We start from the raw sequence: 17,601 nt of genomic DNA on the forward strand, positions 1-17,601 counted from the left end.
TGAATGGAATACGGCCGTATTGAGTTTTTTTTTTATTTTTTTTTATTTTTTCAATAAACAGAGAATAAGTGATCTTCCAGTACACCTATCATCTGTATGCATGTATGTGGTATGATGCACCTAATTCTATTTGATTCATTTTTCAAAAGAATTAACTGATGCGTTTCTCTGTTTGAATTTTGCCATTCCTCCAGACGGGCTGTGCGATGCCGATTTCTGTAACCGAGGAATGATGCGTGTTATATCGAGATTGGTGTCATCAACCAAGTGATCCTTCCCTTCCTTTAGAAGACATGTCAACCCTCCTATTGACCACTATATCTCCATGTTTCCACTAGATTATCCTAAAATCGTTTGGGACAAGAGAGAAAAGAAAGGAAAGATATATTTTTTTCGAAAGTTTGTGTTTTAGAGGGGTTTTATTTTTATTTTGAAAAATGGTTTTTGTAAGAATGGCTGGCCAAGGTAGGCTTATGTGTTTAGGCTTGTTTGATTAAACACTTATGAAGTTAAAAGAGTCTTGTTTATTGATGTTGTGATTTGACAACTTGGATAGCTTCCCTTGAGCCTTTCTTTTTTGAATTTGGCTCATGGTACCATCATGGATTTCTTTTCGCTTTTGATTGTCCTTATTTTTTGCCTAAAACACCCTTTTGTGGCGTTTTAGCGGACTTTTGTTTTTGTTCATTTTTGCAACCCTAACTTTTGCCTAGGTCACCCTTTCGTGGGATTCCTAGCGGGTCTTTTGCTCTTATTTTTGCGCAGCCCCCTTTTTGGGTTTCCTGCCGAGCTTCTTTTATTTTAAAGGATTTCTTTTTATCCATGATGGCACTTGTCGAGGCCAAGGGAAGGTGCTCCAAGTTGTCACACACACTTCCACATAAAAATGATGCGGGTTTATTGTTATTAAGATGATTTTAACTTCATTCATGTTTATTCAAACAGGGTTTAAAAATAATGTGGTTTAGAATTTTATTATAAGCAAGAAGAGAAGCAATAAGAAATAATAAAGAATGATTTTATTATAATCATAGTGGAAACATGTGCCCTATCGAGGCTCGGGGGTCGGGCTGTCCCCGAGGAGTAATCTCTAATAGTCATCGGGTCTATACATCCCTATCGGAAGGAGAAAAACACTTGATGACGACGACCGGCCTTGACGTTTGTGAACCGGCCCTCCTAAAGATCTGGCTTAAAGAACGTCGAGAAGGATCTTGGTTCCTCTTTGTCCTTTGATCTTTATTAGGGTTGTATCCTAACCCTTGTTTCCCCGGATTATCCTTGATAATAGGTAGCTCGGGAATTCCTTGGGAATCCTTGCCAAGTCCTTGTACTGGCAAGTATCCGTTCTTGGTGAGCATGGAGGCTACCTTCTTCATTTCTCGGGTAAACGTTTCAACATTGGCAATTTCCAATGCTTGGAAGGCGGTTTCTAAAGCTTCCTCCGCTGCATCCACGTAAGGTATGGTGGATGGCTTGCTGATGAGTATATCGTCTTCAGCTTGTACAGTCACCAGCTTGTCACCCACAATGAATTTGATTTTCTGGTGGAGCGTAGAAGGAACAGCTTTTGCATCATGAATCCAAGGTCGGCCGAGGAGACAGCTGTATGCGGGAGTAATGTCCATCACTTGAAATTCGACGTTGATGATGGTGGGTCCAATTTGGATTGGGAGATTGACTTCTCCCACCACTTCTCTTTTAGAACCGTCGAAAGCTCGAACGATCATGTTGCTCGGGCGCATTTGGATTCCCTTGATTGCCACTTGATCGAGCGTTCTTTTTGGCATCACATTCAAGGAAGATCCATTATCCACCAAGACTTTAGCGATGTGATACTCCTTGCACTTTACAGAGATGTGCAAGGGCTTGTTATGGTTCGGTCCCTCAGCAGGGATTTCTTCATCGGTGAAAGTGAGGTGATCATTAGCCTTGATGTGACTAACAATCCCCTCAAACTTGTCTTGGGAGATAGTGTGCGACACATATGCCTCGTTCAAGACTTTCAACAGAGCTTGTCGATTTGGTTCGGAGCATAGGATCAACGACAACAGAGTAATCTTTGTTGGCGTCTTATGAAGTTGATCCACGATGGAGTACTCGCTCTGTCGGATATATTTTAACAGCTCATCAGTCTCCTCCTCAGATTCTTTATTTTCCTCGATTTTTTCTTCTTTTTCTTTCCCTTTATTCTTGGGAGCTTTATCATGAAGATCTTCGGGAGTGTAGATCCTGCCACTCCTAGTCATGCCCCCAAGTCCAGCGATGTTAGAGATATCGCTGTCGGCAGAAGAATGGATGTCGTATATCCATGGCACAGCCTTATTCGATTCGTAGGGGAAAGGTCTTGGAGCAGTGATCCTTAACGGTGTTGGACCTTCCCCTTTGTTCGTCTTGATTACCAACAACGGAGTTGATGTGCGTTCGCTTGGCGCGGTTGTTGGCTTACACTTAATAACAAATGGCGTGCGATCCATTCTGAACATACGCATCGATTTAATCCTTTCTTTTTATGTTTATTAATGAATTACTAGGAGGGATGTATGAAATGCAAACCTAGATCCCTCCATGATCTTTGATAAGAATGCATGATATGAGATGATGGCGTTGAATATGCATGCATTGTGTTTATTCAACTAAGCATTATCATGTTTTCGGGATGCTCCTAAGATGATGCATGATATTGCTTGGTTTGGATAAATATATTTTTCTTTTTTTCTTTGAGTATTTTTTTTGTATTATTATTATTATTTTTTTGGTGAAAAAATGGAAACTACCTACATGAATGTGATGAAGGTAGATGTTAACACCATGTAATGGAAGATTCTTATTCCTATTTACTCTTATTTAAAAGGAATGTTGTATGTTTAAATAATGCAATGTATGCTCAAACAATGTCACATAAACAATGCACACACAATTCACTCATCCACGATCAGTCACGAGCGAATCACGAGGTAGGGGTATCCTGCAGAAAAGTGCATATTCAAGGAGGTTCTAACTGTTCTCACTGGTCTGAGGCCCCCAAGGTGCCCCCATTATAGGGACCCAATTCCTCTCGTCGTAAGTCGATGGAAAGTTCCAACGCACTGTCGGACTTGAGTTCATGGTTATCACCTTGAGTGATGCTTTCCGACAACGGTCTACGGGCACCTATAGACCCATTCGACAACCGGCCGTACTAACATCCACTCCCTATGGCTTACCACTCATGCCCCCGGGTATAGAGGGAACTGTTGTGTGCAAAGGTTCGTGTGCAGTTTGTATTTCAAACAATTGCGAGAATTTAAAAATACAACAGTTATTAAAGCCAAATAGATAAACCATGTTATCATACAAGTAAGGGGTAATAAAGTAATTTTAAACTATTATTTTGAAAATAATCCATCACTAAATGGGACTGACTCTCGAAGCTTCCCCAGTGGAGTCGCCATCTGTCGCCACCAGCCGAAACGGACCTTGGCATTCGCGACGATGGTCGGACTCGTTTTAATGTTTTGAAAATTGGTGGATTGTTAGAACGACTTATTCTCAAACTGAGACCTTGTCGAACTAACAATTTTATTAAAATGGTTCACCAATCCATGTTAACCCCAAGCGGGACCCTCCATGGATTAGTGGTTTTCGCAAAAGGTAGGGTTCTTGGAGTCGCCACCAATGTTTTACTCAAAACATTGGAAAAAGGGATAAGGCAATTGATTTCAAAAATCAACCTTGGTCATTACAACCAGAGTCGGGTAAGGGAGTTGGTTACGTGCGGGGAAGGTGTTAGCACCCCACAACGCCCCTTTCGGGTTCCCTATGACGGATTATTTCATAAATAACAGTGCAAAATTACTAAATTACCCCTATTTATTATAAACGATTATAAATTAAATATCTACATGATGACAAAATTAAATATGCGACAATCAGAAAGCAATAAAAGAAGGGATTTTAAGGAAAACCTCTTGAAGCGTGCTTTTATATATCTAAACAGATGTTAGGAGGCTTTTTGGCACTCCCTCCCACTACACGCTCGCTCGCTCCTTCCCTAAAAATTAATCTTTACTATGGAAATAAAAAAGATTTCCCTTCGACTAGTTCGAATTCTCAAGCTAAATGCTCAGAACTCAAGAACTTCGTCGGATCGGCTCTCGGAGAGATTCCTAGGGCAGAACACTGCTCAAAAACCCCAGAATACTCAAGGAGAGAGTCCAAGAAGTGTGGAAAAGTGTCAAATGACGTCTAAATGACGTCCTATTTATAGGGATGAGGCGCAGTACGGCCCCTGGGATCAATACGGCCCGTATTGAGTTTTTGTACTTCAATACGGCCGTATTGAATTCAGTACGGCCGTATTGAAATACAGAAACTTCAATACGGCCGTATTGGTTTCAGTACGGCCGTATTGTAGTACAAAATGTGCAGTACGGCCGTACTGAACTCCAAGGAGGCCGTATTGAGCTCCAAACCTCCCACTTTCTTATTTTTGGCTACTCTAAGACCTCTAAACCTACAGATAGTCATCCTATGGTCTTCTGGGAGTCCTTCTGGCTGACTTTCCTTTGATCTTTGAGAGTCTTCGAGTCTTATTTCCGACCCGGACAATTTTAGGGGTCTACAGATAGTAACCATCATTGTGATGACTACTAAAGAAGGTATCACTTGGAGGTTGGGTATGATGCCCTTCCTCCTCATGAAAACTTGAATGCATATGCCCCTTTCCTCTTGAGGGTTGAGGAGAAGTGACTCTTGGTCTTGAACCACTAGCCTCTCCTCCCACAACTAGTTTTTCAAGCAACCTTTTTATTTCCTCATTATTTTTTTCAAACTTTTTTTCTTTTCTTCTCAATTCTTCCTCTCTTTTTATATTTTCCTCTTCTTTTTTTCTTAGGTACTCTCTGAGTTGCCTAAGTTCATCCCTAACACTAGACCTAGTACTACAAGAGTTATGACCATGGACACTAGAATGATCACTCATCTTTGATCAAGGAAAGGTTTTCACAAAGTTGTTTTCAAAAAGGTTTGAAAGAGTTTTCACAAAGAGTGAGTGATAAAAGGTTTTCAAAAAGGTTTTCAAGGTGCAAGATAGGTAGGAAAAGGCTTAAGTGTACAAAGTGAACTATCAAAGGGAGGTGGACTACTAGGAATCACTTAAAAACCAAGCCTTATCAAGTAAAAATCACAAAGCCCTTACCACTTTTATCACAAAACAAGTTGGCACAACAATAAAGTGCGTGTGTGCACGTTACCCCTAGTAGGCAAAGCAAGCCTTCTAAACATAATTGGAAGCAAAGTTAAAACCCTAACAATTATACTACCAAAAACTTTAAAACATGCAACAAGGAAAGCATTTAAAGCATACTCTAGTCGAAGTCCTAGGTGAAGGTTTTCAAATCACCTTCAACTACATGAACTAAAACCAAAGTGAAGAGGTTTAGAAATGGCCAAATTACAAACCAAAAATGAATGAAACCAAGGCCAAAAACAAAAGAGGCCGAAAAGAAAATTCCAAGCAAAATTATGAAAAACAAAAGTTCTAGGTCTTCAAACTCCTCCACTTGGGTTCCTTCACAAAGAGCAAACTTGTTAGTCCTCTCCAAGTGTTTAATCACTCCTTTTGTATGGTGGAAATCCCTCCAAAGGCTAGATTTGGATTCGGTTCACTCCTCCACTCAAATCCACCAAAGGTGTGCTAGTTTGCTAGATAGGTTCTTCACCTACAAACAAAATGAAACCAACCCAAAGAGCAAGAGTCCAAGAAATAAAACTGAAAAGCACAATTAGGAAAGGCTAAACTCAGAGAGAATTAGTTGAGACAAAACAAAAGAGGCCAAAGAAAAGACAAACTAAAATTAAGACTCAATCAAAAATAGGAAGCACACAAAAGAGTAATCCTAGAAAGGCAATAGAATGGATTAATGTTTAAGCCCACTTGATTTAAGTCTTTTATGAATTTGGTCCAGCCACCTTTAAGGTCTCAAAATAGGTCAATAATGGTCTTAAGTCCAACTCCAAAAACCATATGTATTGATCCAAGTCCACAAGTCTAGCAACAAGTCCTTTTTGGTCCAAAATTTTTTGATACTTTTTTTTTTGTTCTATTTTCACGTCAATTTTTTTTTTGATGTTTCTTGGATCCAATTTCTTTTCTTTAATGTTCAGCCCATTGTTGCTTAGGTTTTGCACTTGTGGGTGGTGAAAATTAGGTCAAATTTTAAGAAAAGGAGAGAAGGACAAGTGGCGGTTTCTTAGAGGTGTTTAGGGTATCTTTTGGGTGGAAAATGATTTGTACTATCTAGTACAAGTTGTTTGCACAAATTTTTTCAGCACACCTCTTAGATTCTTTTAGGGTTTCTTTAAGCATAGAATGAAGACTAAATCAAGTGAGAATGCAAGGAAAGTGGGCAGCAATTTATATGCATGTGCAAGGAAGCATTTTACACATGGAAACTCAAAAAATTTCAAGGAACATGCTAGAACTAAGTAGCATGCATGAATGACCCCTAGAATGGTAGCTATATGTCACGCCCATTATATCATGCAATATGGTATTTTTTGTTTTTATGTATTCATGCAAAGTGTTTGGCACATACATGAAATTTTTGTAGACAAAATATAGGAAACATAAAATGACAAAACTTAGGTGGATTCAAAAAAATCAAAAGCATGTTCATATGAAACTCAGCCTAAAAAATAGAAAAGCATGGCAACAACCTAACAATGGAAACCTAAAATGTTAAGGAAGGTTCACAAGGAACAAGAACATGAACCACAAGCATTCGGTCATGCAAAGAAAGGCAAAAAGAGAGACAAAGACCGAATGGAAAGAAAGGCAAGAAGACAAGGAAGACAACGTTTTACCCTTGATGATCCTTGGCTCTAGATACCACTTGATGGAGTCCCTCCTTCCATGGTTGATGATAGTGCTTGAAGGGAGAGACCTTGCTCTTGATCTAGGTTCACCAAAGGGTAGACAATGGGTGATGTATGATGGGAAAAGGAAACTAGGCGTGAAATGTGTTTAGGGTGGCGGAAGTGTATGGGTGATGGTGTAGGGTTGCTCAAGGTTGGCTCACTCCAAAGTGTAGGTGGAGGCCACTCTAGGGTTTCACTCTCCAAGGGTGGAGAATGAAGGAGGCTAGCCGAAGTTAACCTAGGGACTAAGGATGAGATGTTGAGGCATGAAATGCTCACTCAAAATCTATATAATCCAAAGTATTTACAAGGTGTGGGGTGTTGGGTATTTATAGGAGGGGAGGCATCTAGGGTTGCATTTGGAGTAGGAAAATGCATTCCAAATGAAATGCAAATGAACCCTAGATGCAACTTGGTGGCCAAGGATGGAATCTTTGGGTTTAGATTGGCTATATCTAGGTGCATGATAAGACCATGCAACCTTTGCCCTCCACTTGGGCCTAAGCCTTTCTAACACCAAAAATAGACCCAAAAACACCAAAAACATGTGTCACCCTCTAATTAACACCCTAGCCCAAAATTAAAAACCCTAATCATCTAGAGCACCCCACAATACAAGGGTAAAATAGGAAATACAAGGGAAAATAAATTCTAAGTCCTAAACACCCCAAAATACAAGGGTAAAATTGGCAAATAAAATAAAATAAATTCTATGACTAAAATACCCTAAAGTACAAGGGTAAATTTGGAATAAAGCAATAAAATACTATACTACTCAAATTGGTCATAGCCATGAACCATGTGATGGGTTTCATATGAAGTACCAAGGATGGTCCTCCATCAGCTTCCTAGAAGCCTTCTAATCATAAGAAGTTCACCATCATAAGGATATGCACTTTCAATTTGATGGTCTTCCTCACTTGTTTCACTATCACTTGAAGTGGTAGAACTAGATTCATCAACACTACTATAAATGTCTTGCCCTTTCAAAATCATCACCTTTTTAGTAGGGCATTGGGAAGCTATGTGGCCTCTCCCAAGACATTTAAAGCATTTGATGTCACTAGTCTTACTACTAGAAGTGACAACATTTTTATTTTTCTCTTTTTCATTTTCTAGACCTTTGCCAAATTTCTTAGAGGAATCATATTGACCCTCCCTCTTGTAGTCTTTCTTAATATAAGAGCTAGATTGAGTTTTGCCTTTGAAAGAACTTTTTCTTAAATTTTGTTGTTCCACCCTTATACAAAGTTGGACCAAATCATCAAGGTCCCTATAAGGGAGTAACTCAACTCTATCTCTAATATCAAAATTTAGACCACTCAAAAATCTAGCAATGGTCAATCTTTCTTCTTCCCTAATCCCAACCCTCATGAGATATAACTCCATTTTCTGTCTATACTCCTCCACACTCATGTTTTTTTGTTGGAGTCTTTGGAGTGTAGACCCCTAAAATTGTCCGGGTCGGAAATAAAGCTTGAAGACTCTCGAAGACTGAAGGAAGATCAGCCAGAAGGACTTCCAGAAGGCCCAAGGAGGGTTCTCTATAGGTCTAGAGGTCTTAGGATAGCTAAAATAAGAAAAGTGGGAGGAATGAAGCCCAATACGGCCTCCCAGAGGTTCAGTACGGCCGTATTGAACATTTTGAACTTCAATACGGCCGCACTGAACTCAGTACGGCCGTATTGAAGTTTCTGAACTTCAATACGGCTGCATTGAATTCAATACGGCTGCACTGAACTTCAATACGGCTGCACTGAACTTCAATACGGCCGTATTGAGGTTTTTTGAACTTCAATACGGCCGTATTGAATTCAATACGGCCGTATTGTAGTTCAAAACTTCAATACGGACCGTATTGACCCCCAGAGACCGTATTGAGCCTCATCCCTATAAATATGACGTCAATGGGACGTCATTCTACACTTTCACACTGAGTTTTAACCCTCTTCTTGAGTATTCTGGGTTTTTTTGAGCAGTGCTCTGCCTAGAAATCACTCGGAGAGTTGATCCGACGAAGTTCTTGAGTCACGAGCCATTTGCTTGAGTCTCGAACCTAGTCGAAGGGAAATCCTCCGGATTTCCATAGTTAAAATTTTATAGGAGGGAGTGAGCGGTCTTGTAGAGGGAGGGAACGCCAAAACGCTTCCCAATTTCTGTCAAGATATATAAGAAAGCACGCTTCAAAGGTTTATCTCTTTAAAGTCCCTTCTTTTACCGCTTTCTGTGTGTACATATTTAAACTGTCATCATGTAGATAGTTAATTTATAATTGCTTAGAATAAATAGGGTTAATTTAGTAATTTTGCACTATTATTTTTAAAATAATCTGTCATAGGGAACCCGAAAGGGGCGCTGTGGGGTGCTAACACCTTCCCCACGCGTAACCGACTCCCTTACCCGACTCTGGTTGTCATGGCCGAAGTCGATTTTTGAATCGATTGCCTTAAACTTCTTTTTCCAATGTTTTGAGTAAAACATTGGTGGCGACTCCACGAACCCTTCCTTTTTATGAAAACCGCTAATCCATGGAGGGTCCCGCTTGGGATTGACATGGATTGGTGAGCCTTTTAATAAAATTGCTCGTCTGACAAGGTCTCAGTTTGAGAATAAGTCATTCTAGCAATCCATATTTTCAAACAAATAAAAGAGTCCAACCATCCTTTGCGAATGCCGAAAGCCCGTTTCGGGCCGGTGGCGACAGATGGCGACTCCGCTGGGGAAGCTTCGAGAGTCAGTCCCATTGAGTGACAGATTATTTTTAACAAATAATAGTTAAAATTACTTTATTACCCCTTGCTTGTATGATAACATGTTTATCTAATTGGCTTTAATAACTGTTGTTTGTTTAATTCTCCGCAATTGTTTGAAATACAAACTGCACACGAACCTTTGCACACAACAGTTCCCTCTATACCCGGGGGCATGAGTGGTAAGCCATAGGGAGTGGATGTTAGTACGGCCGGTTGTCGAATGGGTCTATAGGTGCCCGTAGACCGTTGTTGGAAAGCATCACTCAAGGTGATAACCATGAACTCGAGTCCGACAGTGCGTTGGAGCTTTCCATCGGCTTACGACAAGAGGAATTGGGTCCCTATAATGGGGGCACCTTGGGGGCCTCAGACCGGTGAGAACAGTTAGAACCACCTTGAATATGCACTTTTCTGCAGGATACCCCTACCTCGTGATTCGCTCGTGACTGTTCGTGGATGAGTGAATTGTTTGTGCATTGTTTATGTGAAATTGTTTGAGCATACATTGCATTTCTTTAAACATACAACATTCCTATTCTTTTAAAATAAAAATAAATAGGAATAAGAATCTTCCATTGCATGGTGTTAACATCTACCTTCATCACATTCATGTAGGTAGTTTCCCTTTTCACCCAAAAAAAATACAAAAAACAAAATACCTAAAAAAAGGAAAAAAGGGTTATTTATCCAAACCAAGCAATATCATGCATCATCTTAGGGACATCCTAAAAACATGATAATGCTTAGTTGAATAAACACAATGCATGCATATTCAACGTCATCATCTCATATCATGCATTCTTATCAAAGATCATGGAGGGATCTAGGTTTACATTTCATACATCCCTCCTAGTAAATCATTAATAAACATTAATAAAAAGAAAGAATTAATCGATGCGTATGTTCAAAGAATGGATCGCACGCCGTTCGTTATCAAGTGTAAGCCAACAACCGTGCCAAGCGAACACACGTCAACTCCGTTGTTGGTAATCAAGACGAACAAAGGGGAAGGTCCAACACCATTAAGGATCACTGCTCCAAGACCTTTCCCCTACGAATCAAATAAGGCTGTGCCATGGATATACAACATCCATTTTTCTGCCTACAGCGATATCTCTAACATCGCTGGACTTGGGGGCATGACTAGGAGTGGCAGGATCTACACTCCCGAAGATCTTCACGATAAAGCTCCTAAGAATAAAGGAAAAGAAAAGGAGAAAACCGAGGAAAATAAAGAATCCGAGGAGGAGACAGACGAGCTGTTAAAGTTTATCCGACAGAGCGAGTACTCCATCGTGGATCAACTTCATAGGACGCCAGCAAAGATTACGCTATTGTCGTTGATCCTACGTTCCGAACCGCACCGGCAAGCTCTGTCGAAAGTCTTGAACGAGGCATATGTGTCGCACACTATCTCCCAAGACAAGTTTGAGGGGATTGTTAGTCACATCACGGCTAGTGATCACCTCACCTTCACCGATGAAGAAATCCCCGCTGGGGGACCGAATCATAACAAGCCCTTGCACATCTCTGTAAAGTGCAAGGAGTATCACATCGCTAAAGTCTTGGTAGATAATGGATCTTCCTTGAATGTGATGCCAAAAAGAACGCTCAAGCAATTGGCAATCAAGGGAGTCCAAATGCGCCCGAGCAACATGATCGTTCGAGCTTTCGACGGCTCTAAAAGAGAAGTGGTGGGAGAAATCAGTCTTCCAATCCAAATTGGACCCACTATCTTCAACGTCGAATTTCAAGTGATGGACATTACTCCGGCATACAGCTGTCTCCTTGGCCGACCTTGGATTCATGATGCGAAAGCCGTACCCTCTACGCTCCACCAGAAAGTCAAGTTCATAGTGGGTGACAAACTGGTGACTGTACAAGCTGAAGATGACATACTCATCAGCAAGCCAGCTGCTATACCTTACGTGGATGCAGCAGAGGAAGCTTTAGAAACCGCCTTCCAAGCATTGGAGATTGCCAATGTTGAAACGTTTCCCCGAGAAATGAAGAAGGTAGCCCATATGCTCACTAAGAACGGATACTTGCCAGGACAAGGATTAGGCAAGGACTCCCAAGGAATCCCGGAGCTACCCATTATCAAGGATAATCCGGGGAAACAAGGGTTAGGATACAACCCTTATAAAGATCAAAGGACGAAGAGAAACCAAGATCCTTCTCGACGTTCTTTAAGCCAGATCTTTAGGAAGGCCGGTTCACAAGCGTTAAGGTCGGTCGTCGTCGTCAAGTGTTTTTCTCCTTCCGATAGGGATGTATAGACCTGATGACTATTAGAGATTACTCCTCGGGGACAGCCCGACCCCCGAGCCTCGATAGGGCACATGTTTCCTCTATGATTATAATAAAATCATTCTTCATTATTTCTTATTGCTTCTTTTCTTGCTTGCAATAAAATTCTAAACCACATTATTTAACCCTGTTTGAATGAACATAAGTGAGGTTAAAATCGTCTTAATAATCAATAAACCCACATCATTTTTATGTGGAAGTGTGTGTGACAACTTGGAGCACCTTCCCTTGGCCTCGACAAGTGCCATCATGGGTAAAAAGAAATCTTTTAAAATAAAAGAAGCTCGGCAGGAAACCCAAAAAGGGGACTGCGCAAAAATAAGAGCAAAAGACCCGCTAGGAATCCCACAAAAGGGTGACCTAGGCAAAAATTAGGGTTGCAAAATAATGAACAAAAACAAAAGCCCGCTAAAACTCCACAAATGGGTGTTTTAGGCAAAAGTTAGGGCAATCGAAAAACAGAATAAATCCATGATGGTACCACCAACTGAAGTCAACAAGGGGCTCAAGAAAAGCTATCCAAGTTGTCAAATCACAAATGATAATAACCACGACGTGCTTAACTTCATAAGTGTTTAAACAAACAAGCCTAAACACAATAAGCCTACCTTGGCCAGCCATTCTTACAAAAACCATTTTTCAAAATGAAAATAAAAACCCCTCTAAAACACAAACTTTCGAAAAATATATATCCTTTCCTTCTTTTCTCTCTTGTCCCAAACGATTTTTGAATAATCTAGTGAAAACATGGAGATATAGTAGTCAATAGGAGGGTTGACACATCTTCTAAAGGAAAGGAAAATCATTTGGTTGATGACACCAAATCTCAATATAACACGCATCATTCCTCGGTTACAGAAATCGGCAGCGCACAGTCCGTCTAGAGGAATGGCAAAAATCCAAACAGAGAAACGCATCGGTTAATTCTTTTGAAAAGTGAATCAAATAGAATTAGGTGCATCATACTGCATACATGCATACAGATGATAGGTGTAATGGAAGATCACTTGTTCTCTGTTTATTGAAAAAAAACAAAAAAATATAAACTTCAGAAAAACAATACGCCCGTATCATGTTCAGTACGCCCGTACCAAAATTAGGGTTATGAACAAATTTTTCAATTCAATACGGGCATACTGAAATGAATAACGGCCGTATTGGCAATAACAGAAATCCTCCCTCACGTCAATGACAAAATTCCTCCAAGAAGAAGAGGATAGGGGGAGCCATTCATTTTTTCCAAAAATAAAATAATTAAACTTGCATTTTGTGCATCACGCACATTAATTGCACATTCAAAGACCTCATCATGAGGCAGTCGCATAAAATAGAAAAAATAGAAAAATTGCTTGTGGATGACAGCAGCAAACAAAATGCAGAAATTCAGAAAATCAATAAAACATACAGAATAACTGAGCCTGGAGAGGCTTGCCGAAATAATACTTTCTCAGAATAACTGAGCCTGGAGAGGCTCGCCGAAATAATACTCTCTCAGAATAACTGAGCCTGGAGAGGCTTGCCGAAATAATACTCTCAGAATAACTGAGCCTGGAGAGGCTCGCCGAAATAATACTCTCTCAGAATAACTGAGCCTGGAGAGGCTCGCCGAAATAATACTCTCTCAGAATAATTGAGCCTGGAGAGGCTCGCCGAAATAATACTCTCTCAGAATAACTGAGCCTGAAGAGGCTTGCCAAAATAATACTCCTCAGAGATATTTCTGTACAGAAAAAGCCAAAACCAACAAAAAGGCAAAAATACAGAAAAAGCCAAAATCAACAAAAAATACAGAAAAAGCCAAAATCAACAAAAAAGGCAAAAAAACACAGAAAAAGCCAAAATCAACAAAAAAGGCAAAAACACAGAAAAAGCCAAAATCAACAAAAAGGCAAAATACAGAAAATCCAACAAATTATACAGAATAACTGAGCCTGGAGAGGCTTGCCGAAATAATACTCATGCAGAATAACTGAGCCTGGAGAGGCTTGCCGAAACAATACTCCCACAGAATAACTGAGCCTGGAGAGGCTTGCAGAAACAATACTCCCTCTTAGAATAATTGAGCCTGGAGAGGCTCGCCGAAATAATACTCTCTCAGAATAATTGAGCCTGGAGAGGCTCGCCGAAATAATACTCCCCAGAGATATCTCAGCTTCCACTCATGGGCCAAATTCCCCAGTGAAAGCTATCAAAGCGAGATCAGCAAAATTCCCCAACGGAAGCATGATCCAAACAAAATATCCAAGTCAAAGGACTTAGACTTCCTCAGTGGAAGATAGCTTTCCAACTCAAACGAAGAATGAAGCTGAGCCTGAAGAGGCTTTCTAAATAATACTCTGGGATACATAAGATCCCCAAATCCCCAGTCGCCTACTCAAGAGGCATTCCTACAAAAAGGAAAAAAATCAAAAGATCAATAATCATTCCCCAAGTGGAATCCGGCTCTTGGCCAAACATCAAGCGTCAAGATGATCTGCCTAACAGAAGAGGCTAATCACAATCAATGACAAAATCCCCCAGCGGATAACAGCCTACACAGAGGCGACAAAACCAGAAAAACAAAAAGAGTCACCCGAATAAGGATAACCGGGATACTCCACCATCGTCGAAAGGACGTCAGCCAATCATAAGGCACCGCTCATCTCAGAAAGAGCATCTTCATGTCTACACCCCAGGGAAACAGAAATTCCTCAATGGGCACCAACTATGCAAAGGAAAGTTGGGACACAAGAACCTATGAGTAAATGCACATCCCCTAGAAGGATCCCTACGTTATCTAGCCCTCAGTGGCACAAAAATCAAAAACAATCGTCAAAGCAGCATCGTGGACTGTGGAGACAAAATCAAAATCAACATCCAGAACCCTCAGTGGATAATAGCCTACACAGAGGCTACAAAAATCAGAAAAATCAAAGAGAGACACCCGAATAAGGATAACCGGGATACTCCACTTACGTCAAAAGGACGTCAGCCAAACATAAGGCATCGCTCAAATCAAGAAGAGCATCTATGTCTACACCCCAAGGAGTCAGAAATTCCCCATGGGTACCAACTATGCAAATGCAAGTTGGGGCACAAGAACCTATGAATGAATGCACATCCCCTAGACGGATCCCTGCGTTATCCAGCCCTCAGTGGCACAAAATCAGAAAAACGTCGAAGCAGCATAGTGGACTGTGGAGACAAAAAAATCATCTCAGATCCCTGGAGAGGGTAAACTCGCATTGCCGAAGTGATCAGAAGACACGGACGCAGACCCTGGAGAGGGCAAACTCAGTTGCCTAGGTCGTCAGAGACCAAACAAAGTCTGGAGAGACGGTACTCAAACAAAGTCTGGAGAGACGGTACTCAAACAAAGTCTGGAGAGACGGTATTCAAACAAAGTCTGGAGAGACGGTACTCAAACAAGGTCTGGAGAGACGGTACTCAAACAAAGTCTGGAGAGACGGTACTCAAACAAGGTCTGGAGAGACGGTACTCAAACAAGGTCTGGAGAGACGGTACTCAAACAAGGTCTGGAGAGACGGTACTCAAACAAGGTCTAGAGAGACGGTACTCAAACAAGGTCTGGAGAGACGGTACTCAAACAAGGTCTGGAGAGACGGTACTCAAACAAGGTCTGGAGAGACGGTACTCAAACAAGGTCTGGAGAGACGGTACTCAAACAAAGTCTGGAGAGACGGTACTCAAACAAGGTCTGGAGAGACGGTACTCAAACAAGGTCTGGAGAGACGGTACTCAAACAAGGTCTGGAGAGACGGTACTCAAACAAAGTCTGGAGAGACGGTACTCAAACAAGGTCTGGAGAGACGGTACTCAAACAAAGTCTGGAGAGACGGTACTCAAACAAAGTCTGGAGAGACGGTACTCAAAGTCTGGAGAGACGGTACTCAAAGAAAGTCTGGAGAGACGGTACTCAAAGAAAGTCTGGAGAGACGGTACTCAAAGTCTGGAGAGACAGTACTCAAAGTCTGGAGAGACGGTACTCAAGTCTGGAGAGACGGTACTCAAGGTCTGGAGAGACAGTACTCAACCATCAGCGTCGTCAGAGGCACGTTGGTGTTCAGCTTTCGGCTCGGGCGTCGAGTGAAGTTGACCCTGGAGAGGGTAAACTTAGCTACCGAGGTTGTCAGAAGCGCCGAGGTATGCAAACAACCTGGAGAGGCTACTCAACAATTTTCCACCGGAAGACGCTACAAGTCAGAAGGTTGGCACATCACCCGGACAATTGGGTCAACTCCTTTACTTGTCAACCGGTACACCAAAAGGCCGTCTGACTAAGTAAAGGGGGGGCAGCTGTAGACCCCTAAAATTGTCCGGGTCGGAAATAAAGCTTGAAGACTCTCGAAGACTGAAGGAAGATCAGCCAGAAGGACTTCCAGAAGGCCCAAGGAGGGTTCTCTATAGGTCTAGAGGTCTTAGGATAGCTAAAATAAGAAAAGTGGGAGGAATGAAGCCCAATACGGCCTCCCAGAGGTTCAGTACGGCCGTATTGAACATTTTGAACTTCAATACGGCCGCACTGAACTCAGTACGGCCGTATTGAAGTTTCTGAACTTCAATACGGCTGCATTGAATTCAATACGGCTGCACTGAACTTCAATACGGCTGCACTGAACTTCAATACGGCCGTATTGAGGTTTTTTGAACTTCAATACGGCCGTATTGAATTCAATACGGCCGTATTGTAGTTCAAAACTTCAATACGGACCGTATTGACCCCCAGAGACCGTATTGAGCCTCATCCCTATAAATATGACGTCAATGGGACGTCATTCTACACTTTCACACTGAGTTTTAACCCTCTTCTTGAGTATTCTGGGTTTTTTTGAGCAGTGCTCTGCCTAGAAATCACTCGGAGAGTTGATCCGACGAAGTTCTTGAGTCACGAGCCATTTGCTTGAGTCTCGAACCTAGTCGAAGGGAAATCCTCCGGATTTCCATAGTTAAAATTTTATAGGAGGGAGTGAGCGGTCTTGTAGAGGGAGGGAACGCCAAAACGCTTCCCAATTTCTGTCAAGATATATAAGAAAGCACGCTTCAAAGGTTTATCTCTTTAAAGTCCCTTCTTTTACCGCTTTCTGTGTGTACATATTTAAACTGTCATCATGTAGATAGTTAATTTATAATTGCTTAGAATAAATAGGGGTAATTTAGTAATTTTGCACTATTATTTTTAAAATAATCTGTCATAGGGAACCCGAAAGAGGCGCTGTGGGGTGCTAACACCTTCCCCACGCGTAACCGACTCCCTTACCCGACTCTGGTTGTCATGGCCGAAGTCGATTTTTGAATCGATTGCCTTAAACTTCTTTTTCCAATGTTTTGAGTAAAACATTGCTGGCGACTCCACGAACCCTTCCTTTTTATGAAAACCGCTAATCCATGGAGGGTCCCGCTTGGGATTAACATGGATTGGTGAGCCTTTTAATAAAATTGCTCGTCTGACAAGGTCTTAGTTTGAGAATAAGTCATTCTAGCAATCCATATTTTCAAACAAATAAAAGAGTCCAACCATCCTTCGCGAATAAGTGATTGGAGGGTCATTGTGAAGTCTTCTCTCTCTCTCCAAGGATGTCCACCAATACATAGCTTGTCCTTGGAAAGCTAGGGTGGCCAAGGGAACCTTTCTTTCCTC

The sequence above is a fragment of the Cajanus cajan genome, chromosome 2 (assembly GCF_000230855.2).
Source record: "Cajanus cajan strain Asha chromosome 2, NIPB_CcT2T_4, whole genome shotgun sequence".
Classification (NCBI taxonomy): Eukaryota; Viridiplantae; Streptophyta; class Magnoliopsida; order Fabales; family Fabaceae; genus Cajanus; species Cajanus cajan.